General features: G+C 46.2%; 1 protein-coding gene and 1 long non-coding RNA gene across 2 annotated transcripts in view; one reads left to right on the top strand and one right to left on the bottom strand.

The window, feature by feature from the left end:
- Window positions 1-25,113, bottom strand: part of LOC308677644 — a 792,073-nt gene that overhangs the window by 498,229 nt on the left and 268,731 nt on the right. The gene's annotated exons all lie outside the window — the stretch shown is intronic.
- WNT3A (Wnt family member 3A) overlaps window positions 1-25,113 on the top strand; it is a gene marked incomplete at both ends in the record, with an annotated part of 65,379 nt that overhangs the window by 32,657 nt on the left and 7,609 nt on the right. The window lies entirely within an intron of this gene.

Below are 25,113 nucleotides of genomic sequence, written 5' to 3'. Positions count from 1 at the left end.
TATATTCTCCCTCATTCCTTCTTCTCCTTCTACCGTTTCCTGTTCCTTCTCCTCCTTGTCTATCTTTTCCTTCTCCTATTCCTCTTCCTTCCCCTTCCCCATCTCCTCATCCATGTCTACCCTTTCCCTCTCCTTCTCCCTCTTGTCTATCTTCTTCTTCTCCTCCTCCTCTTCCTCCTGCTCCTCCTCCTCCTCCTCCTTGTCTATCTTTCTCTCCCCCTCGCCCTCCTTGTCTACCATTCTTCTCCTTTTTGCCTATCTTCTTGTTGTTATTGTCTGTCTTTCTCCTTCTCCTCCTCCTCCTCCTCCCCCTTCCCCCGTCCCCTCCTCCATCTCTAACCATTCCTTCTCTTTATCCTCCTCTTCCTTCCCCTGCAAATCCCACTTCCTTCTAGCGCTGATGGTATTATCCAGTTGAGTCATGAAACATCTGCAAGAAAAGTAACACGTTCAGAGAGCACCATGGACCCACAGTCTTCCTTCTCCTCCTCCTCCTCCTCATCTTCATCTTCCTCCTCCTCGTCTACCATTCTTCTCCTCACCTATCTTCTCCTTCTTCTTCTCCATCTTCTTTCTCCTCCTCCTCTCCTTTCCCCTTCTTTCCCTTCTTCCATCTCTAACTTTTCCTTCTCTTTCTCCTCCTCCTCCTCCTCCTCCTCCTCCTTCTCCATGTCAACTATTCTCCTCCTCGTCTATCTTCTCCTTTCCTTCCTATCTTCTCCTTCTCCTCCTCCTCTTCCCCTACTTCCCCTCCTCCATGTCTACCCTTCCCTTCTCTTGCGCCTCATCTACCTTCTCCTTCTCCTCTTGTCTCCAAAGTAATCAGCCAAATTGTGTGGAGAAGAGAGGCCTGCTCAGGGGTGGGTGGGGGGGTGATACTATTTCATAACTGAAGAATGTTGTCCCTGGAGGCAGAATACAGCCCCCACCACCCCTGTTGGTCTCCCTAACCTACAGCAGCAGCCGGCTGGGTTGGAGTTGTGGGGTGGGAGGTGAACAAGGATTAAACATCTCAGCCACATTCTTTAGGGTGCCCTTGGGGAGAAAAAACATATTTCTGCTCAGAAGCAAAAGGCTGGATTTCAGTAATGCCAGCCTTCTTCCCCCTCGTGTCCTCTCAACCATGTTCAAAACTGAACAAAGTAAGAGCGTCGTCATCCTCGCGCACCCAGATCCCACACCATCCCAACGCACAGCCCAAACCAAAGAGAAATTCCTTTTGGTTCCTTCCCTGGTTTTCAAGTGAGTTTTGTTGTCCTCCAGGAACCTTAGAACTGCTAGCCTTGACTACTGCACTGTGCGCTGTGGGGGGCTGCCCTTGAAAAGCATCCTTCAACTCATTCCGAATGCAGTGGTTTTGTGCAAGTCTTGGATTTCCACACAGGTGACACCTCGGCCATTGGCTGACCATTTGCTTCCCAGCTCCCTTCATGGTGGTGACGATCACCTTCAAAATCCTTCGAGGATTATTTGAAGGACCGTCGTTTCCCAGTTACTTCACCCCAACCCACCAGAATAGGGAGGCTGAAGATGTTATGGGTGTCCTCCCTTAAAGAGGTCCGTCTGGTGAGACCCAGAAGAAGGTGGTGGCTCCCTCCCGATTATCTGAAGGACTATCTTTCCCTAGTTATATCCACCCCACCCATCAGAGCAGGGAGCAGGAGATGCTATAGGTTCTCTTAAGTAGGTCCACCTGGTGGGGCCGAGAAGGGTTTTTTCTGTGGTGGCCCCATAGTTTCCCAGTTACATCTACCCAGCCCACCAAAGGGGAGAGGCAGGAGCTGTCACAGGACCTCTTTTAAGGAGGTCTATCTGGTGGGACCCAGAAGAAGCGCTTTCTCTGTGGAGGCTCTCTTGTTGTTTCAAGGGCCATCTTTCCCCAGTTACATCTACCTGACCCTTCAGCGAGGAGAGCAGGAGATGTTAGGGGCCTCCGCTCTTAAGGAGGTCCATCTAGTGGAACAAGGGTCTTCTCCGTGGTGGCTCTCTCACTGTGGAACATCATCCCTGTGGAGATAAGATTGGTCTCCACCTTGAGACCTTTCCTAAAGGCCATGAAGACCTAGTTTGGCCAATAGGCCTCAGGACTCCAGGATGGTATGGAGTCCATCTGGTGGTTGTTGGTTGTTTTCACCAGGAGTGTGTGCATTTGTTGGGTTTTGTCTTGGTGTTTTATCACCATGAGTGAGTTGTGTGGTCATATAAACCTCCCCTCTCAGTCTGGCTTGGGCAGGGGAGAAGATAAATAGGTTGCAGGGCCACCAACATCTCTCCTGATCTTCACCCCACAACCTTGAGTTCCACTAAATGAGAAGCAGAACCGGCCAAACTGGATAAGTGGGGTTATACTCTACCAGTTGGATTGTTGAATGAAATTTTGGGATCCTGAGCATCATAATTAAATAGGGGATATATGACACAGGAAATGGAACACTTCTGTGTGGCTAGCATTAACCTAGTTAGTCTGTTTGTGGCTTAGCAGCCCAAGCGGCTGGTTCGATGGATTCCTATCATCATAGACTTGGAAGATATCCTAAAGGCCATCTATCACCAGAATGAGAAGTCAGTTAGAGGCATTACATCGTAAGATGGTTTTATGTTAGCTTAGTTTGGGGAGATGATAGTGCTGAATAGTTTTACGTATGGTTGTGGCTTCTATGGCTTGGTGTGATGTGTGATGCATGTAATTTTGGACACTAACTGCTGAATCTGGATGGCAAAGAGATGTTTCTTTGTGGGCCTCAGGAAGGTGCAGATGAAACAAACTTTTATGGGGGGAGGGGATTTACTTCTTCCTTACAAATATGTTCATAGGAAGTGTGATTCTATACGGGCAGTCCTCAACTTACATCCATTCATTTAGTGACTGTTTAAGCCAGGGGTGTCAAACTCAATTTCATTGAGGGCCGCATCAGCACTGCGGTTGCCCTCAGGGGGCCGGGTGGGTGTGGCCAGGGTGGGCGTGGCCTACTGGATGGGCGTGGCTAGAGTGCATATGGCCTACTGGGTGGGCGTGGCTAGAGTGCGTATGGCCTGCTGGGTGGGCGTGGCCAGCTCTACATCGTTCACATCAAGGGTGCCTATGGGGGCCTGGGCAGGAGTGGGACAGATCTGAGGGTCTCTGGCAGAAGGAGGGTCTCTGGGCCAGGGCCAAGGCAGTGGGGGCCGTTCCCTCCCTGTTTCCAGGATGGCTTCGTGGGCCACATGAAACCACTTCGCTGGCCGGATCTGGCCCCCGGACCTTGTGTTTGACATGTCTGGTTTAAGCCATGGCACTGAAGAAAGGGACTTATGACCATTTTTCACACTTAATGTCCATGGTTATGTAATCAAAATGTGGCAAGTGACTCACATTTATGATGATCGCAGTGTTCGGGGGCCACGGGGTCCCCTTTTGTGACCTTCTACGAAGCAAAATCCATGGGGAAGCCAGATTCACTTAACAACCTGCGGCAAGAAAGGTTGTAAAATGGAGCAAAATTCACTTAACAAAGGTCTCACTTAGCGACAAAGGTTTTGGGCTCACGTGTGGTCATACGTCAAGGACTACATGTATTTATGATTTATATGATTTCCAAAGAAATCTCAGCCCAGTGAATCTGGCTGGTTGACAATGCCTAAAATAAAAAAAAAAGCCCTAGTAATCGAAATAACTAATTTAATTGCACGCATACACACAAGGGCAACGTTTGTGAGGCTTCCAGCCGACTAAATCGATCTGAACAACAAATACTTTGGCCTGAGGGAAATGCCACGTCTTTGAGGCCTTATGGATGGCTAACTTTTGAAATAAAGTGTAATCACTTTTAATCACTTTGGAGACTATATATATATAAAGGTATAAAGGTAAAGGTAAAGGTTCCCTCGCACATGCGTGCTAGTCGTTTCCGACTCTAGGGGCCAGTGCTCATCTCCGTTTCAAAGCCAAAGAGCCAGCGCTTGTCCAAGGACGTCTCCGTGGTCATGTGGCCGGAATGACTAGACGCCAAAGGCGCACGGAACGCTGTTACCTTCCCACCGTAGTGGTCCCTATTTTTCTACTTGCATTTTTACGTGCTTTCAAACTGCTAGGTTGGCAGAAGCTGGGACGAGTAACAGGCGCTCACTCTGTTACGCGGCACTCGGGATTCGACCCGCCAAACTGCCGACCTTCTGATCGACAAGCTCAGTGTCCTAACCCACTGAGCCACCACGTCCCTTACATAGGTATACATATCTTTATATACATACATACATACATACATACATACATACACAGGGCTTTTTTTCTCATAGAATGCTCAGAACGGCGTTCCAGCACCTTTTTTTGCACACACACAAAAAAGCTCCCTTTATTGGCTTTAGGAGTAGGCAATCTTGGCTCTTTTTTATGACTCGTGGACTTCAACTCCCAGAATTCCTGAGCCAGCCATGCTGAGGGGAAAGAGAGAGGTTTCTAAGCTGAGCCATGCTGGCTCAGGAATTCTGGGAGTTGAAGTCCTTGAGTCATAAAAGAGCCAAGGTTGCGTACCCTGCACTAGAGGAGGACATTAAAATTATTTACAAGGTTACTCTTTAGGAACTAAACTTTTAGAATCTAAAGCAGCTAATTCAAAATGTCAGCAGGAAAGAACCTCACATTTTTCATCTGCTTCTGTCTTTTGGAAGGTAAAATTAGATAACAAAATAATCTATTTCCTATGTTAACATCTCTGCAATGAAATCAATAAAGGTAACAGGAAAGAAATGAGAAACATTTTTCTCAATGTAATATGTCTAATTTAGCTGATGCTATAAAAAATAGTATCTTTTGTACACCCTTGAAAACTATTTTGAATCTATAACCATCTATTACAACTAAACCATTTTAAATTAAACAATTCTTAAGAATGAAATATTCTTAATTTAGACTTTACTTTTACTGTTTGGACTGTTGTGTGTTTTGAAAAATAGATTATTTAGAATCTAGTTATGTTGCACTTCAGTCTTTAAATAATTAACCTAGTATATACATAACAATATAAGGGACGCCGTGGCTCAGTGGGTTAGGACGCTGAGCTTGTCAATCAGAAGGTTGGCAGTTTGGCGGGTTGAATCCCGAGTGCCGCATAACAGTGAGCGCCTGTTACTCGTCCCAGCTTCTGCCAACCTAGCAGTTCGAAAGCACGTAAAAATGCAAGTAGAAAAATAGGGACCACTCCGGTGGGAAGGTAACAGCGTTCCGTGCGCCTTCGGCGTCTAGTCATGCCGGCCACATGACCACGGAGACGTCCTCGGACAAGCGCTGGCTCTTCGGCTTTGAAACGGAGATGAGCACCGGCCCCTAGAGTCGGAAACGACTAGCACGCATGTGCGGGGGAACCTTTACCTTTACCTATACATAACTATGATGTTTTCCATGGTGAGCTTAACATCAATAACAACGTTTATTAAAAAGGCTAAAATAATTCCTGGTGGTATTATCTGTACATTAAAATTTTGTTTAGTCACAATCTTTCAAAAGATGTTACATATGTGCATAAGTGTAGTCAGTAGCATATGCCTTTTTAAAAATATCAAACATGCAAAGAAACAATGTCCAAAATATCTGTATTACATCCAGAAATGCCAACTTTGCAACCAATATTTCTCATCTATAACTATGGCACCCTAAGGACACCTGCATACATGCAAATGCTTCTCTGGGATCAGTAACGCAGCAGGGATTGCTTTTTCCTTCCAGTAACAAATTCGCTGGGAAATACCAAACATGGCCTTGAGAATTCCAATGTTTGTTACAAATTTTTCTGGATGTGGATGGAAAGAGGCTGTTCGGTGCCGGAGACCACTGCCACAAGGAACACAGCTCTGGGTTGGGGTTCGGAGCAGCTTCGGGTGGGGACTCAGCACGGGCCGCTGCGTGGCAACTGCAGGGAGGAGAATCCCCATGGCGGCTGTGGGGAGGGGAATCCCCACGGCATGTGGCTCCGAGCTGCAGGGGCGGGGGTGCAAAGGACAGGCGGTGACGCCGTAGCAAGACACCGGCATTGTTCCCAGTGACAGCACCTCTGATTTCCAGCACCTTTTTTTTTAGAAAAAAAGCACTGTCTATATCTATATCTATATCATCTATATCTATCTATATCTATATCTATATCTATATCTATATCTATATCTATATCTATATCTATATATCTATATCTATATCTATATCTATATCTATATATCTATATATCATCTATCTATCTATCTATCTCTATCTATCTGTCTGTCTGTCTATCTATCTATCTATCTATCTATCTATCTATCTATCTATCTATCTATCTATCTCACCTTATAATTATCTTATAATTAGTTATTATATTAATTCCAACAGGGGAAGAATTGAGCTCAATAATAGAATAAATAATATATAAACATAGTTCAACAGTTCAATAATATATAAACAGCCTCACTCCTCTCTAGCACTGATGATGTTCCCTACTTGGGTCATGAAACATCTGCAAGAAAACAAACCGGCTCAGAGAGCACCAGGGACCCCACAATCCTCCTCCTGCTCCTCCTCCTCCTCGCGAACCCTTCTCCCTTCCAGCATTGATGATGTTGCCTAGTTGGGTCATGAAACAACTGCCAGAAAACCACCCAGTTCAGAGAGCACCAAGGACCCCACAGTCCTTCCTTCCTTCCTTCCTTCCTTCCTTCCTTCCTTCCTTCCTTCCTTCCTTCCTTCCTTCCTTCCTTCCTTCCTTCCTTCCTTCCTTCTAGCCCTGATGATGTTCTCTAGTTGGCTCATGAGACATCTGCAAGGAAACCACCCAGCTCAGAGAACACCAAGGACCCCACAGTCCTTCTTCTTCCTCCTCCTCCTCCTCCTCCTCCTCCTCCTCCTCCTCCTCCTCCTCCTCCTCCTCCTCCCTTCCAGCATTGATGATGTTGCCTAGTTGGGTCATGAAACAACTGCCAGAAAACCACCCAGTTCAGAGAGCACCAAGGACCCCACAGTCCTTCCTTCCTTCCTTCCTTCCTTCCTTCCTTCCTTCCTTCCTTCTAGCCCTGATGATGTTCTCTAGTTGGCTCATGAGACGTCTGCAAACCACCCAGCTCAGAGAACACCAAGGACCCCACAGTCCTTCTTCCTCCTCCTCCTCCTCCTCCTCCTCCTCCTCCTCCTCCTCCTCCTCCTCCTCCTCCTTGTCCTTGCGAACCCTACTCCCTTCTAGCACTGATGATGTTCCCATGAATTTTCGGTTCTCTGTGCAAGCAGCCCCCCCCCCTTAATTCAATAAAACCCTTTTCATGGAACGGCCAATCACAATTTCCGAAGTGCCGATTGTTTTGGGGTTCTTTTAAGGTCACCCATCTCAACTTTGATTAGAAATTCTTGCCCTCCCCAAAGGCCAAGTCGGGCATGGAGGTGATTAACCCAGAATGAAAGCCCTCCTTCCCCATCATCCTCCCCCTTTCCATTCCACGCCGATGACCTGCCGTGTATCCAAAAACGCCCCAATGTCAGCCCTTGCCAAGCCCACTCACTTAAATGGTTCAGAAAGGAAAGGAAACCCATTAATTTTCACTTCTTCCCTCTCCTGCCCTCCCAAAGATACCCCAATGTTGGACCCCGTTGGGCGGAGAGACGATCTGGAGCCTCTTTTAATGACCTCGAGGAGGGTTGATCAGCAGAAGACTGAAGTCAACCTAATGAAGAAGTCGGATTTTGACTCTCTGGCTATTGTGGTGTAAATGGGGGTCCTGCCGCCTGCTATTGTTGGACCCCCGGAGGAGAGAGGGTCAGCATCCCGGGTCTGGGCTCCAGTTAATCAATCTGATTGGATTAGGGTCACCGTGGTCCCTAATAGGGTCAGGGGTCAGGGCCGAGGGGATTAAGAGCTTTGCCGGAGTGGAGATGTAAAAGAGGCTTGCCAATAGGGAAGGAAGGGAGGAAGGGAGGCAGGAGGGGAGGGGGCATCTGCCACGCGTAGGGATGGGGTCTGCAAGTGAGGAATGTAATCCGCCTCCTTCCTTCCTCCCTCCCTCCCTCCCTCCCTCCCTCCCTTCCTTCCTTCCTTCCTTCCTAAGTTCCTCCCTCCCTCCTTCCCTTCCTTTGTTCCTTCCTTCTTCCCTCCCTCCCTTCCTCCCTTCCTCCCTCCCTTCTTTTTCTTCCTTCCTTCCTCCCTCCCTTCCTTCCTTAACTTCCTCCCTCCCTTTCTTCCTTCCTTCTTCCCTCCCTCCCTCCCTCTTCCTTTCTTCCTCCCTCCCTCTCTCCCTTTCTTCCTTCATCCCTCCCTCCCTTCCTTCTTCCCTCCCTCCCGCCCCTGCTCCCTCCCTCTCTCCCTTCCTTCCTTCTTTCCCAAGTTCCTTCCTCCCTCCTTCCCTTCCTTTTTTCCTCCCCTCCCTCCCTTTCCTTCCTTCCTCCCTTCTTCCCTCCCTCCCTTTCCTTCCTTCCTCCCTTCTTCCCTCCCTCCCTTCATCCTCTTTTCTCCCCTCTTCCTTCCCTGCTCCCTCCCTCTCTCCCTTCCTTCTTTCCCAACTTCCTTCCTCCCTCCTTCCCTTCCTTTTTCCTCCCTTCTTCCCTCCCTCCCTTTCCTTTCTTCCTCCCTTCTTCCCTCCCTCCCTCCCTTTCCTTCCTTCCTCCCTTCTTCCCTCCCTCCCTTTCCTTCCTTCCTCCCTTCTTCCTCCCTCCCTTTCCTTCCTTCCTCCCTCCCTCTCTCCCTTCATTCTTTCCCAACTTCCTCCCTCCCTCCCTTTCCTTCCTTCCTCCCTTCTTCCTCCCTCCCTTTCCTTCCTTCCTCCCTCCCTCTCTCCCTTCATTCTTTCCCAACTTCCTCCCTCCCTCCCTTTCCTTCCTTCCTCCCTTCTTCCTCCCTCCCTTTCCTTCCTTCCTCCCTTCCTCTCTCCCTTCATTCTTTCCCAACTTCCTCCCTCCCTCCCTTTCCTTCCTTCCTCCCTTCTTCCCTCCCTCCCTTTCCTTCCTTCCTCTCTTCCCTCCCTCCCTCCCTCCCTTCCTTCTTCCCTCCCTCCCTTCTTTCCCTCCCTCCCTCCCTCCCTCCCTCAGGGACAATCATGTTCAATAGAGAAGGGGCCACCAGATGTATTATTTATTTTTTAGACCTTTCTCCCACCTTTATTAGTTTATAATTAACTCAAGGCAATGGACATACCTATTTCTCCTTCCTGCTACAACAACAGCCCTGCCAGGTGGGTTCTGGCTGAGAGAGAGGGACTGGCCCAAAGTCTCCCAGCCGACTTTCATGCCTAAGGCGGGTCTAGAACTCACCGTCTCCTGGCGATTGGCCCAAGTCACCCAGCCGCCTCTTATACCTAAGGAGGAACTAGAACTCCCGATCTCCTGGTTATTCCTCATCAGATGCAGGTGGACACAAAGGCTTATCGTATGAAAGAAAACAAACCCTCCCAGGACACTGCAATAAATTTTGCACCAAATTTTGGCCACAAGACAGTGTGGCTGCTGCAAAAGTGGTAAGAGCGAGAACGGGTCCTAAGCCAGTTTTTCCCCGTGCCGCTTTAACTTGCGAATGTTCGTAAGTCGAGGACTTCCCTTTATCCTTCACCCATGTGTTGCCAGAAAAGTATCTCTTTCTTGGCAATCCCCAAATTCAAGAAAATATATCTAAAAACTTCGCCAACGGCCTCAGGTCTTTAACCTAAGCCGTCCTTAAATTTCAGGAATTTCCCTCGTCATAAATCAAGACTTCATCGGTGTCAAGCTGCTCCTCTGTTGTCAGTTCCAACAAAATTTGGAGACCTGTCGATGTCAGGAAAAAATAAACACCCTCCCCACCCCCATTTTCTAAGCACCCCACTGCAGGCAGTCCTTAACTTACGACCACAACTGAGTCCAAAATTTCTGAGGCTAAGCGAGACGCTCGTTAAGTGAGCCTTGCCCCATTTTGCGGCTGTTCTTGTCACGCTTATTAAGTGACTTACTGCAGTGGTTCATTTAGCAACATTAATTTAGCTGTTAAGTGAATCCAGCTTCCTCCTTTGACTCTGCTTGTTGGAAGGTCGCAAAAAGGGGATGGCGTGACCAACAGGGACACTGCAGCCGTCGTTAATATGAGTCAGTTGCCTAGCGTCTGAATTTTGACCCCATGACCCTGGGGATGCTGCAGCAGTCATAAGTGTGAAACCCATCATAAGTCACTTTTTCCAGTCACTAAGCGAATGGGTTGTAAGGGTAACCTGTAGTTGCTTGGTCAACATCCATTTGTAAGCATACTTTTTATTCTGAAATGCTTTCTTTCCCCCATTGCATGCCAGTAGGATTTCTTTGGGGGTTTTTTTCCCCCTGCGAGTCCAAAACTGAGTTGCAAATTTGGGCAATTGTGAAAGATGGATGAAACGCGAAAGAAAATTGCCGTAGGGCAATTTGCAAAGCTGGATTTCCTAAAATATCCTTTTATGGAGCTGTTTTATGGCCCTCCCCAGAGAAAATCATGGCAAAGATAGACCAGAGAAGGATAGATAATTTTTGAGTAGAAAGGACTTCATTGCCAGCTATAAGTCGAGTTCCTCCAGATCTTGGACTTCAGCACCCATAATCCTAAGCCAAACATGCTGATCAGGGATAATGGGACCAGAAGTCCAGAAGTCCAAGTGGTGTGGAGAGTCATTTATTTATTTGGGTTTTCTGACATAAGGAATGGGCACCAAAAATATATGATGATAATTCGGCCCAAAATTTATGTTGCTAAGCAAGAAAGTTGTTAGGTGAGTTTTGCCCCATTTAATGACCCCTCTTGCCACTGTTGTTAAGTGAATCACCGCAGTTGTTAAGTGAGCCACATGGTCGTTAAGTGAATCTGGCTTCCTCATTGACTTTGCTTGTCAGAAGGTAGCAAAAGGGGATCGCATGACCCCAGGATACTGCGACCGTCATAAATATGAGTCAATTGCCAAAGGTCTGAATTTTAATTCGGAGGCTGCAATGGTCGTAAGTGAGAAAAAAGGTCATAAGCCACTTTTTACAGTCATTTTATGACGGCTGCAGTGTCCAGAGGTCACCTGATCACCTTTATGTGACCTTCTGTTAAGCAAAGTCAATGCGGGAAGCCTGATTCACTTAACAACCGGCTTACTAACTTAACTGCAGGGATTCGCTTAACAACGGTGGTAAGAAACCTTGCAAAATGGGACACAACTGACTTAACAACCGTCTCAGCAAGAGAAATCTAGGCCTTCGCTGTGGTCATAAATCGAGGGCTACCTGCAATGGGCAGTCTCCATTGAGGTCATATCTCGAGGACTGAAATCATCAGCTTCAATATTGGCTGTGGGGAGAAGGCGAAAGAGGAAGGAAGGAATCTAATTCACTGGCATCTTTCTGCTCATTTGAATACACCCTTCGGATATTTGAAATTTTGCCCAGAAATGGCATGGAATGAAGAACGCTTTAATTAAATTCCTACATCTTAGGTACAAAGAAATAGTTAGGCAAACAAGAGAGGCATTAATCATGTCTCAGTGAGTCAGCCTAAGGAGGCATTTATCGGTGAACATTGGTTAGGGAACACCCTCCTTTTTTTTCAAAAGAAAAGGTTGAGGATGCTGGAACAAGAAAACCAGGTAATTAAAAGGAGAGATAACATCACCCGAACAATCGTGGATAAAGTCCCAGGTGAGAAAACTGGGGGAAATCAGCCTAGGAAATCGATCAAAACCGCAAAGGCATCCCAGGAAAATGCTACCAGGTTTGGTGGGATAGGAATTTGAGAAGGGGTGAGAACATCATGCAGGGGAAAAAAGGAATGAGAATGTGCAATCCCTCGAGAGAGAAATTAGGAGGTTAGGAGGTGCAGAAATAGTGGGGTCCCTGGTGCTCCCGGAGCTGGGTGGCTTCCTTGCAGATGTTTCAAGACCCAACTAGGGAACATCATCAGGGCTAGAAGGGAGGAGGAGGAGGAGGAGGAGGAGGAGGAGGAGGAGGACTGTGGGGTCCCTGGTGCTCCCTGAGCTGGGTGGCTTCCTTGCAGATGTTTCAAGACCCAACTAGGGAACATCATCAGGGCTAGAAGGGAGGAGGAGGAGGAGGAGGAGGAGGAGGAGGACGACGACGACTGTGGGGTCCCTGGTGCTCCCTGAGCTGGGTGGCTTCCTTGCAGATGTTTCAAGACCTAACTAGGGAACATCAACAGGGCTAGAAGGGAGGAGGAGGAGGAGGAGGAGGAGGAGGAGGAGGAGGACGACGACGACGACGACTGTGGGGTCTCTGGTGCTCCCTGAGCTGGGTGGCTTCCTTGCAGATGTTTCAAGACCCAACTAGGGAACATCAACAGGGCTAGAAGGGAGGAGGAGGAGGAGGAGGAGGAGGACTGTGGGGTCCCTGGTGCTCCCTGAGCTGGGTGGTTTTCTTGCAGATGTTTCACGATCCAACTGGAGAACATTCTCCAGTTATAGAAGCTAGAAACTCTCCTCCCCCTTATAGTAGTGATGATGTTACTTAGGTGGGTCATGAAACATCTGCAAGGAAACCACCCAGTTCAGAGAGCACCAGGGACCCCACAGTCTATTTCTTCCTCCTCCTCCTCCTCCTCCCCCTCCTCCTCCCTTCTAGCACTGATGATGTTCCCTAGTTGGGTCATGAAACGTCTGTAAGGAAGCCACCCAGCTCAGGGAGCACCAGGGACCCCACTAATCAAGTGGCTTACAACCATGACATTTGCTGCCAAAAAAAAGTTTTAAAAGCCAGTAGTCATGATGACCCACTTAACGACAGGCAGAACTGACTGTTGTAACACCAGGCTCAGTTACAACCATAAGTTGAGGAGTACCTGCAAATCAATTTATGGCAAGGTCATTGGTGTTAGTTGATGACTTATGATCTGGTGCTTTGTTTAAGGCCAGTTGCAGTGCACTGAGGTCCCGAATTTGATGAGAGCTGTGAAAAAGGGCTCCAGGGCTCAACTATTCATTTAATGACCAAAGTTACAGCGGCACTGAAAAAAAAGTGACGTACAACTGTTTTTCACCCTGACGACTGTTGTAGCATCCCCACAGACACGTGATCAAAATTTGAACATTTGGCAAAACTGATTCATATTTATGACGGTCGCAGTGTCCCGGGGCCAGGTGTGCCCCTTTTGTGACCTTTTGACAAGCAAAGTCAATGGGGGAGTCGGATTCACTTATCAGCTGAGTCACTGACTCAACAACTGCAGGGATTCACTTAACAGCTGTGGCAAGGAAAGTCATAAAATGGGCCAAAACTCATTTAACAAGTGTCTCACTTAACAATTGAAATTTGGGGCTCCAAGATGGTCATAAGTCAAAACCATGCATCTTACAGCATGAATCAAATGTGCATCTTAAAGCATGCCTGGCAGGGGGATTCTGGGAGTTGAAGTCCTCCCCTCTTAAAGCATGGCTGGCTGGGGGATTCTGGGAGTTGAAGTCCACCCCTCTTAAAGCATGGCTGGCTGGGGGATTCTGGGAGTTGAAGTCCTCCCCTCTTAAAGCATATTTGCCTGGGGGATTCTGGGAGTTGAAGTCCTCCCCTCTTAAAGCATATTTGCCTGGGGGATTCTGGGAGTGGAAGTCCTCCCCTCTTAAAGCAAGCTGGCTGGGGGATTCTGGGAGTTGAAGTCCACCCCTCTTAAAGCATGGCTGGCTGGGGGATTCTGGGAGTTGAAGTCCTCCCCTCTTAAAGCATGCCGATTGGGGGATTCTTAATATTTATATGTTACTTATATGTAAGGATGTACATCTATACATTTGTTGTATATAGTATGTTTAAAGGTGTGTTATGTATGTGTACACTTTGAGAGCAAGCAACTAAATTACATTTTTAATGCGTGCCATTGTGCCCACAGTAAAAAATGATAATAAAGGTTATCTATCTACTGAGAATTGTAGTCCACCCCTCTTAAAGCAGGCTGGCTGGGGAATTCTGGGAATTGAAGTCCACTCATCTTAAAGTTGATAAACTTGAGAAACACTAGCCTAGTCTGATCCACTTACTGTAGAAAACAGGAAAACGGGTGTCTCTTCTCGAACTAAGAAAGCAAACGACAAAAACCGCAACACAAATATTTTCGCCTCCTCTCTTTCCGTGCAAAACGTCCATAAATCTGGCTAAGAAAAAACGCATCTCTCCACTCGGGTTACCTGCGCCTAGAATTCAAGATTTCCATCCATCTCGGTTTGACTCCGTCAACGACCGAGCTGGAAGGACTTGCAAAATCAGCTCCGGATACCTGCTGGGGTGACTTTATCCCTATTTTGTGATGAGAACGTCACGGTGCGTTAAGCTCACAATGGCCCGGAGATATTTTATATGAAGTTTGCTTTGGTCCCTGATTAGCAAGACCCCAAACTAAGTCATAGCAACGTAAAACTATGCATCGCTCGGCGGAGAAAGGGAAATTCTGTATTCAAATGGTGGCATCGAACAATCGCGAGGGCGTGTGAATTGTGAGGAAAAAAACACATTTCGCTGGATAGCCGGGGCCTTAATCTCCTTGTCGCTGGGATATTGTGCTCCTAGCAGACCCCAGCGGGGCGTTGGGCGAAAGTCCCCCAGGACGGCCCCCTTTTCTTGGCCTGAGTTAATGATATACTGATGTTGCAGCCTCTTCCAGCAAGATGATACAAGCACTGGATGAAAAGCAGGGTCTTGTGAACACATCCTAAAAGGCTGAACATTTTTGATGGAGAGGTTGCAGGTCACCACCTACAGTGGGGCAGGGAAGGGGTCAGATCAGAAGACCCTTTGCGAAACAAGCCCGGAAGCTCCACTTTGCCACCAGGGTAGACTTCAATAGCCTGAAACACTGGGAATCCTCAACTTACGGCCGTAATTTCCCTTCCTGTTGCTAAGTGAAAGAGCTGTGAAGTGAGTTTTGCTCCGTTTTATGACCTTTCTCGCCCCAGCTGTTAAGTGAATCACTGTGGTGGTTAAGTTAGTAACATGGTTGTTAAGTGAATCTGGCTTCCCCCATCCACCTTGCTGGTCAGAAGGTCACATGACCCTGGGATACGGTGACCGTCCTAAATATGAATCTGTTGCCAATGTGAATTTTTGATCACATGACCCATGGGGATGCTGGCATGGTCGTAAGTGTGAAAACTGGTCATAAGTCACTTTTTTTTTCTACCTGACCCACCAGAGAGGGGAGGGAGTTGTGTTACAAATCTCACTTAAGGAGGCCCACCTAGTGTGACCCAGAACGGCCTCCTCTGCAGCGCCTATAGAGATGAGATTGCCCCCTCCCCACTTTGACATTCTTTTCAAAAAGCCTTGAAGACATGGTTTGGCCACTGGGCCTGTGGCCCCCCAGGGTGATTGGGAGCCCGTCAAGTGGCTCCCATCGGTCAAGTGGCTCCCATCGGATATCTGTTGAAGATCCATGTGGTCCTTGCTGCTCTCTGAGCTGGGGGAGGGGGTGGCTTTTCTTGCAGATGTTTCATCATGCAACTAGGAAATATCATCAGTGCTAGAAGGGAGGGGAAGGTTACAGAGAGGAGGAGGAGGAGGAGGAGGAGGAACCAAATGCACAGGTATAGTATAGGTCAGGGGTGTCAAACTGCCGGCCCGTGGGCCAGACGCGTCATGTGGAAGCCGTGCCCACCCCATTGCCGGCAATGGCAAAACTGTCCCGATACATTGCACGACGTCGCGTGATGTCGCAAGTTTGACATGTCTGGTATAGGTGGTAACTTGCTCAATAGTAGCAACTGTGAGAGGGATCTCGGACTCCTAGTAGACAATCCCTTAAATAGGAGCCAGCCATGTGCTGCATCTGCCAAAAAAGCCAACACAGTGCTAGGCTGCATTAACAGAGGGATAGAATCAGGATCATGTGAAGTGTGGATACCATTTTACAAGGCCTTGGTAAGGCCACACCTGGAATACGGCATCCAGTTTTGGTAACCACGATGTAAAAAAGATGTTGAGACTCTAGAAAGAGTGCAAAGAAGAGCAACAAAGATGATTAGAGGAATGGAGACTAAAACATATAAGGAACGGCTGCAGGAATTGGGTATGTCTCGTTTAATGAAGAGAAGGACGAGGGGGGACATGATAGCATCCTTCCAATATCTCAGGGGCTGCCCCAAAGAAGAGGGAGTCAAGCTATTCTCCAAAGCACCTGAAGGCAGGACAAGAAGCAACGGATGGAAACTAGTCAAGGAGAGAAGCAACCCAGAACTAAGGAGAAACCTCCTGACAGTTAGAACAATTAACCAGTGGAACAACCTGCCTCCAGAAGTGGTGAATGTTCCAACACTGGAAGGTTTTAAGGAGAGACTGGACAGAGCCATTTGTCTGAAATGGTATAAAGTCTCCTGCCTGAGCAGGGGGTTGGACTAGATGACCTCCAAGGTCCCTTCCAACTTCTTCTTCTTCTTCTTCTTCTTCTTCTTCTTCTTATTATTATTATTATTATTATTATTATTATTATTATTATTATTATTATTATTATTATTATTATTGCAATGGGGTCCTTGGTGCTCTCTGGGCATAGTTGTTTCCTTGCAGATGTTTCATTACCCAACTAGGCAACACTATCAGTGGTTGAGGGAAGTGGGATTTGCGCTCTCTATACACTAGTGGCTTGACCTATTACTGTTGCTGGGAATGTAAATCACAGCCTAATCAAAAGTCCACCATGTCTGTTCCCATGAACACTAACAAGGCAAGCCACTAGTACAGGGGTCCACACTACCGGGCCGTGAATTGTTTGAAAGCAGGCCATGGAAGCAGTGTGTGCACACGTGTGCATCCCTACTTGCGCAAGTGGTGGACAGGCGTGCCTGCCGCTCGCACATATGGATCTGTGCGTGGATGTGCACTTGCCCGCCGCTCACAGGGAATCATCACACACCCCCTCCCCCCGCTGATCCACAAATTCGGAAAGGTTGGTGAACTCTGCCTTAGTATGTAAGGAGGGCAAATCCTTCTGGCACTAATGATATTACCTAGTTAGGATAGAATAGAGCTGAAAGGGACCTTGGAGGTCTTCTAGTCCATCCCCCTGCTCAAGCAGGAGAACCTATACCATCTCAGACGAGTGACTGTTTTAGCCTCTTCTTAAAAATCTCCAGCGATGGAGCGCCCACGATTTCTGGTGGCAAGCAGTTCCACTGGTTAATTGTCCTCATTGTTAGGAACATTCTCCTTAATTCCAGGTTGCTTCTCTCTTTGGTCAGCTTCCAACCATTGTTTCTCGTCCTTCCCTCTGGTGCTTTGGAGAATAAGTTGACCCCCTCCTCTTCCTTGTGGCAGCCCCTCAAATACTGAAATACTGCTATCATGTCTCCCCTATTTCTTTTTTTCTTTAGACTGGCCAAACCCAAGTCCCTCAGCCGTTCTTTGTATGTTTTAGTCTCCAGGCCTTCGATCATCCTAGTTGCTCTTCTCTGCACTTTTTCCAAACTCTCAACGTCTTTTTTGTGATAGGGTGACCAAAACTGGTTGCAGTATTCCAGATGTGGTCTCACTAGGGTTTTATAAAGCGGTACTAATACTTTGCGTGATCTTGATTCTATGCCTCTGTTTATACAACCCAGGATTGTGTTAGCTTTTTTGGATGCTGCAGCACACGGCTGGCTCACGGTCGAGTGATCGTCCACGAGGACTCCGAGGTCCCTCTCACAGTTACTGTTTTTGAGCCAGATCTCACCCGGCCTGTATTTATTTTATTATTTATTTATTTATTTATTAAATTTCTATATTGCCCTTCTCCCAAAGGACTCAGGGCGGTGTACAGGGTAATAAAATACAACTTAAAAAAGATAAAAGTAAAATTAAATTAATTTAGCCCTAAACAATAAATAGTTAAAAATAAACCCAAACCCTTAGTCCAGGCCGGCCTGTTCAAACAACCAAGTCTTCAGGTCACGGCGGAAAAAGCGAAGGTCGAGAGCCATCCGGAGCTCAACAGGGAGCTGATTCCAGAGGGCAGGCGCGCCCACAGAGAACGCCCTCCCCCTGGGGGCCACCAGCCGGCAGTCCCTGACCGGCGGCACCCTGAGGAGACCCTCCCTGTGGGAGCGCACAGGACGAAGGGAAGTTGACGCCGGCAGCAGGTGCTCCCGTAAATAACCCGGACCCGTGCCATTTAGGGCTTTATAGGTCATCACCAGCACCTTGAATCTCACCCGGAGGGCAACCGGAAGCCAATGCAGCTCGCGGAGGAGAGGTGTTACATGGGAGTATCGGGAAGCCCCCATCACAACTTGCGCGGCCGCATTCTGCACCAGTCGAAGCCTCCGCGTGGTTCTCAAGGGCAGCCCCATGTAGAGAGCATTGCAGTAGTCTATCCGAGAGGTCACGAGCGCATGAGTGACTGTACGCAGGGCATCCCGGTCCAGATAGGGCCGCAACTGGAGCACCAGGCGAACCTGGGCAAAAGCCCCCCTGGCCACAGCCCCTACGTGGTCTTCCAAACTGAGCCGTGAGTCAAGGAGGATACCCAACTTGCGAGCCCTATCTACGGGGGGGGGGGTAACACCTCACCCCCCCTATAGTTAAAGATGGAATGAACTGAACTTCCCGAGATGCCGGTACGTACAACCACTCAGTCTTGTCGGGATTAAGCCGAAGCCTGTTCCTCCCCATCCAGACCCGGACCGCCTCCAGGCAACGGGACATCACATCGAGGGCATCACTGGGGTGGTTAGGGGTAGAGATAACAGATACAGATACAGTATGCTGATGATACCCCACACCAAAATTTGTATCTGTTGGGTCGTGAAATGTCTGCAGGAAAATAACCAAGGTCAGAGACCACCAAAACCCCATAACCCTCCTCCTCCTCTCCACAGACTTTGATGGCCTCTGTTCAGTTGCTGTCACTGGGGGGGGACGGGACATTTTATTGGCTTTTTTCTTGAGGGATTTTATTCCCTTAAGCTGCCCTCACTCACCTGAGTGAGCCCTATTCCTTGCCTTAAGAAAATCAAAATCAAATTAATTAATTGATCAAGCAGACGCCTGGTGTGATATGACGCCTCCTCCAGGATCAGAGACCTGTTTGCATGTCCGTGTTCAAAAAAAAACCCAAAAAACCGGGAACAGGAGGTGAATTGTCTCTCTGTAGTTAAGTTTGGAAGCCTCCCAAATTCTGATCTTTGGGAAATCAAGTTTTGATCTGATGTGCGCAATTCACCATGTTCTTACAAAACTTGCTGTTGTTGCCTCAGAAACCCAAACATATGTTCCACCTACCATGAACCAGCTACACATTTTCTTGGCAGGGATGTCGACTTTAATAACTTTCCTGAAATTATTAAATGTATTATTTATCTGAAATGAGCATCGGGTGCCCTCAGGATAATTTCATGCACCCATTCAAACATGACAAGGTCTTATCAAACAGTTTCAGCAAAACCCAAATTTTAATTTTTCGATGCCTGTCAGAAGCTACAGTCATCCTTGACTTATAACCATTCATTCAGCAGCCGACTGAAGGGAACTTACAACTAACCGTGGCTGCATCCCCGTGGTCACATGATCAAAATTCAGACACTTGGCAACTGGTTCATATTTATGACAGTTGCAGTGTCCCTGGGGGGGGGAGAGGTCACATGATCTCCTTTTGCGACCTTCTGCCAAGCAAAGTCAATGGGGGAAGCTGGATTCATTTAACGACCATGTGACTCACTTAACAACTGCAAGGATTCATTTAACAACGGTTGTAAAATGGGGCAAAACTCACTCAACAACTGTCTCGCTTAGCAATGGTCGTGAGCCAAGGACTACCTGTATTGCAGCTTTTTCAATATAAGCTTATTGACAATGTCTTAGGTATTAGAAAAGAAAATCTTTGCATCTCTGTTAATCAATTTGTTGAATGCGTTTTGTGGCACTTTTAACCAGCCCTTTCCTTTGCCCTTTCCCTTTTATTTCAGTTCATATCTTAATAATAATAATAATAATAATAATAATAATAATAATAATAATAATAATAATAATAATAAAGTTGGAAGGGACCTTGCAGGTCATCTAGTCCAACCCGCCTGCTCAGGCAGGAAACCCTATACCATTTCAGACAAAATGGCTGTCCGGTCTCTTCTTAAAAACTTCCAGTGTTGGAGCATTCACAGCTTCTGGAGGCAGGTTGATTTTATCTTGTTTTCCTGTTTTTATAATGTTTTTTTTTCTGAAATTGAACAAAGCTATGTATTTTTTTTTTAAAGAAAAGGTCAGGTCTCTAAGGATTGGGAGGACTGCTGAGGGCCCAGAGGCTGCCACCATTTTGAAATTTTTGCCCTGCCTCCCTTTGTTGCTAAGGTGTTTTTTTTCCCTTTAATTACACAAATGCTCAAAGCAAGCAATCTGTTTCTACAGATCCCATCATGATAAAATCATGGAGATACACGGAAAAATTTCCTTCCCTAGACATCTAGGTTTCCTGGGGCAAAGAGAGAGAAAGAGAGAGATTATTTTAATAACAACAACAACAACAACAAAACAATAAAAATAATAATAATCTCTTATGGTTTCCCAGGAACATGTAGTGCAGTAATCAAAACTATTAAATTTTGGCAAGGCAACAGGTTGAGGTGGAGATTATCCCAGAAGAAGAAAAAAAAAATTGGAAAAAAAAGACTTGGAAGTTTTTTTAACCTGCCTTTAATTTATGGAGAACATCACAAATGCGTGGGAAGCTGAGCCTGAAGGCCTGAAGGGAATTAAACAAGATGGGAGGGATAAAACCGCAATTTTTGTGATTGTTGCTTTCAGTGAAAAATATTGGGCCAGTTGGAAACCAAATATTGATCTGGAATTGCTTTTTTTGTTTTTTGGTTTTCATGCCAACAGCAAATGTTTGCCTAGATAGGTCCTATCAAAATGTATTGACAGAGGAGAACGTCTCTAAATTTTTGCGGGCTGAGATTTATATCACTTGTGGTTGTTGCCATTACGGAAACATGGTGGGACGAAACCCACAAATGGAACACACAGCTAGAGGGATTTAAATTATTTAAAAGAAACAGACTAAACAAAAGAGGAGGTGGAGTTGCTCTCTGTATAAGAAATAACTACATTTCTACAGAAATAGAGCACAACAATGACAAAAACTGTAAACTTGAATGCATTTGGGTCAATATAAAAGGTGGGGGGAAAATGACATTGCCATAGGTGTATACTATAGGCCGCCCAACCAAGCGGAGGAAATAGATGAACTTTTTGCTAGTCAGCTAACTAAGGTATGTAAGAAGCACATCACAATAGTAATGGGGGACTTTAATTACCCTGATATCAACTGGGAGACAAACTCTGCACCAAGTGGAAGATCAAACAGATTCCTGACAAACCTAGCAGACAACTTTCTCTCCCATATTGGATTTAATTCTCACTAACAGAGATGAAATGATAGAAGGTGTCGAAGCCACAGGAACCTTGGGGGGAAGTGATCATGCAATATTGGAATTCAACATTCTGGAGGCACAAGCAATAGAACACAGCCAAACTAGAGTCTTCGACTTTAAAAGAGCTAATTTCAATAAACTTAGAGAGACCATGGGAAGAATTCCATGGATGAGAATCCTAAAGGGGAAAACAACTCAAGAAGCTTGGGAAATTTTGAAAAGTGAGATAATAAAGGCCCAGTCTAGCACAATACCAACAAAGAAGAAAAACAACAGCTCTCAAAAGAAACCAGCATGGCTGCATAAAGAACTCTCTGATAAATTGAAAGATAAAAAGGACAAGTATAAGAATTGGAAAGAGGGGCACATAACTAAGGCAGAATATCAGCAAACAGCCCGTGCCTGCAAAGATGAAGTGAGGGAAGGTAAGGCTCAAAATGAACTAAGGCTTGCGACCAAAGTTAAAAATAACAAAAAAAGCTTCTTTCAACATATAAAAACAAGAAAAAAGTTAAGGAAATGATTGGTCCATTAGTGGGGGGAAATGGCAAGAAGGTGACAAGCAACAGGGAGAAAGCAGAACTATTTAACTCGTTTTTTGCATCTGTCTTTACACAAAGGGGAAAAACAGTCCAACCTACCAAAAACAGTGCCATAAAAAACAGAATAGAAATGCAAATTAAGATAGGCAAGAAAATGGTGTGAGCACCTGTCCATCCTAGACGAGTTCAAATCACCAGGACCAGATGGATTACACCCCAAAGTTCTCAAAGAACTGGCAGACATGATCTCAGAACCACTGAACTATATTTTTCAAAGATCCTGGAGCACTGGGGAACTACCAGAGGACTGGAAGAGAGCTGATGTAGTTCCCATCTTCAAAAAAGATAAAAAAATAGATCCAGGAAACTACAGACCTATCAGCCTCACCTCAATACCTGGGAAGATTCTGGAAAAGATAATCAAACAACAAATCAGCGAACACCTTGATGCAAACAAAGTCATCACTAAGAGTCAACATGGGTTTGTCAAAAACAGATCATGCCAGACAAACCTTATTACATTCTTTGACCAAGTGCCAAAATTAGTGGACCAGAGGAATGCTGTGGATATAACTTACTTGGACTTCAGTAAGGCATTTGATAAAGTAGTTCACAACCTACTACTTGATAAGATAGAAAAATGTGGGTTAGACAGCATCACCATCAGATGGATTTGTAGCTGGCTGACAGGCCGTACTCAGCGTGTGGTCCTCAATGGAACCGCATCTACATGGAGGGAAGTGTGTAGTGGGGTGCCCCAGGGCTCTGTTCTGGGCCCAGTGCTCTTCAATATCTTCATTAATGATTTGGATGAGGGGATAGATGGGGAACTCATCAAATTTGCAGACGACACCAAGCTGGCAGGAATAGCCAATACTCCAGAAGATAGGCTTAAGATACAGGAGGATCTGGACAGACTCGAACGCTGGGCGCTATCTAACAAAATGAAATTCAATGGTGAAAAAAGTAAGGTTCTACATTTAGGCAGGAAAAACCAAATGCACAGGTATAGTATATGTGGTACCTTGCTCAATAGTAGTAACTGTGAGAGGGATCTCGGACTCCTAGTAGACAATCCCTTAAATAGGAGCCAGCAGTGTGCTGCATCTGCCAAAAAAGCCAACGCAGTGCTAGGCTGCATTAACAGAGGGATAGAATCAAGATTGCGTGAAGTATTAATAATTTAATTTAATTTAATAATTTGATTTCTATACCGCCCTTCTCCCGAAGGACTCAGGGCGGTGAACAGGGCAATACACAATAAAAAACCAGATACAAAATACCACTTTACAATGCCTTGGTAAGGCCACACCTGGAATACTACATCCAGTTTTGGTCACCATGATGTAAAAAAGATGTTGAGACTCTAGAAAGGGTACAGAGAAGAGCAACAAAGATGATTGGGGGACTGGAGGCTAAAACATATAGGGAACGGTTGCTGGAATTGGGTATGTGTAGTTTAATGAAGAGAAGGGTGAGGGGTGACATGATAGCAGTGTTCCAGTATCTCAGGGGCTGCCCCAAAGAAGAGGGAGTCAAGCTCTTCTCCAAAGCACCTGAAGGCAGGACAAGAAGCAACGGATGGAAACTAGTCAAGGAGAGAAGCAACCTAGAACTAAGGAGGAATTTCCTGACAGTTAGAACAATTAACCAGTGGAACAACCTGCCTCTAGAAGTGGTGAATGCTCCAACACTGGAAGTTTTTAAGAAGAGACTGGACAGGCATTTGTCTGAAATGGTATAGGGTTTCCTGCCTGAGCAGGGGGTTGGACTAGATGACCTCCAAGGTCCCTTCCAACTTACTGATGATGATGATGATGATGATGATGATGATGATGATTCTCGGTGTTCTTTTTTTGGCAATTTTAATTATATTTTTGGTGATTTCTTTGCAGATGTTTCATGTCCCAGCTGGATAACATTATCAGTGCTAGAAGGGGCTGGGGCAGGGGTGGGGAACCTTGGCCCCTTCATGACTCCTGGACTTCAACTCTCAGAATTCCTGAACCAACATGGCTCAGCATGAAACCTCTCCCTTTCTCTTCAGCATGGCTGGCTCAGGAATTCTGGGAGTTGAAGTCCACGAGTCTTAAAAATGCCAAGGTTGCCTAACCCTGGACTAGGGAGTGTAAGGAGGAGGAGGAGGAGGAAAATGGCGATGACTGTGGGGTCCTTGGTGTTCTCTGAGTTTAACGGTTTTCTTGCAGACATTTCATGACCCAACTAGGGAACATCATCAGTGCTAGAAATAAGTGGTATTTGCTCTCTGTTTATATTACTTGCCCTGACAGTGTGATGGGGGTGTGTGCTTTTCTCCTTGGTAGTGCCTTGGGTATATTGTTTTCTGCTGAATTGTTTGTCTGGTCTTCAACCCTGCCTATCTTTAGAGGATGTACTTGGATCTTTTTTGTTCCCTTCGTCGCTTTTGTCTCTCTGGAATGGTGCGTAAAGGTGGTTTATCTCAATGTCTCCATGGATGGCCGAGGTGGCGTCTGAATGCCAAACTTTCAGGAATACCCTAGCCTTTTTGGAGTTAACTTGGTGTAGGATACTCACAGTTTCCTGGTAGAAACAATGGTTGGGAGTATCCATGTGTTGAGGGATTAAGGAGTTTTCAATATTTTGTCTTCTGATTCCTAATTGGTGTTCACACATGTGCTCTGCTAGTCTTCTACCTCTCTGTCTTACAGACCGTATACTGTATGTTGTGGATGGCTTCTGTGATTTCTTCTTCTTCTTGAGCTACTGGGTCAACAGAGGTGGTCCTCAACTTACAACCTTTCAGTTAGTGACCGTTTGATGTTACGACAGCACTGAAAAAGCAGAATACAGGTAGCCTTCAATTTAGGATCACAATTAAGCCCAAAATTTATGTTGATAAGTAAAACATTTGTTAAATGAGTTTTGCCCATTGTAATGGCTTGCCTTGCCACAGTTGTTAAGTGAAACCCTGCAGTTGTTAAGTGAGTAACACGGTCGTTAACCAAATCCGGCTTCCCCATTAACTTTGCTTATCAGTAGGCCGCAAAAGGTGATCACATGATCCCAGGGCACTGCGAACGTAATAAATACGAGTCAGTTGCCACACGTCAAAATTTTGATCACATGACCGTGAGGATGCTGCAACGGTCGTAAGTGTGAAAACCAGTCCTAAGTCACTTTTTAAAGTGCCGTTGTAAGTTTGAACAGTCACTAAATGAACTGTTGTAAGTTGAGAACTACCTCTAATAGAATAACAGTAGCAAAAGACAAATGGTTGTCCAATCTCAGTGTTGGAAGTGAC

Source organism: Vipera berus, assembly GCF_964194415.1.
Source record: "Vipera berus genome assembly, chromosome: Z".
NCBI lineage: Eukaryota > Metazoa > Chordata > Lepidosauria > Squamata > Viperidae > Vipera > Vipera berus.
The sequence above is the reverse complement of the archived record's forward strand: the minus strand, read 5'-3'. Positions and strand labels throughout refer to the sequence as shown.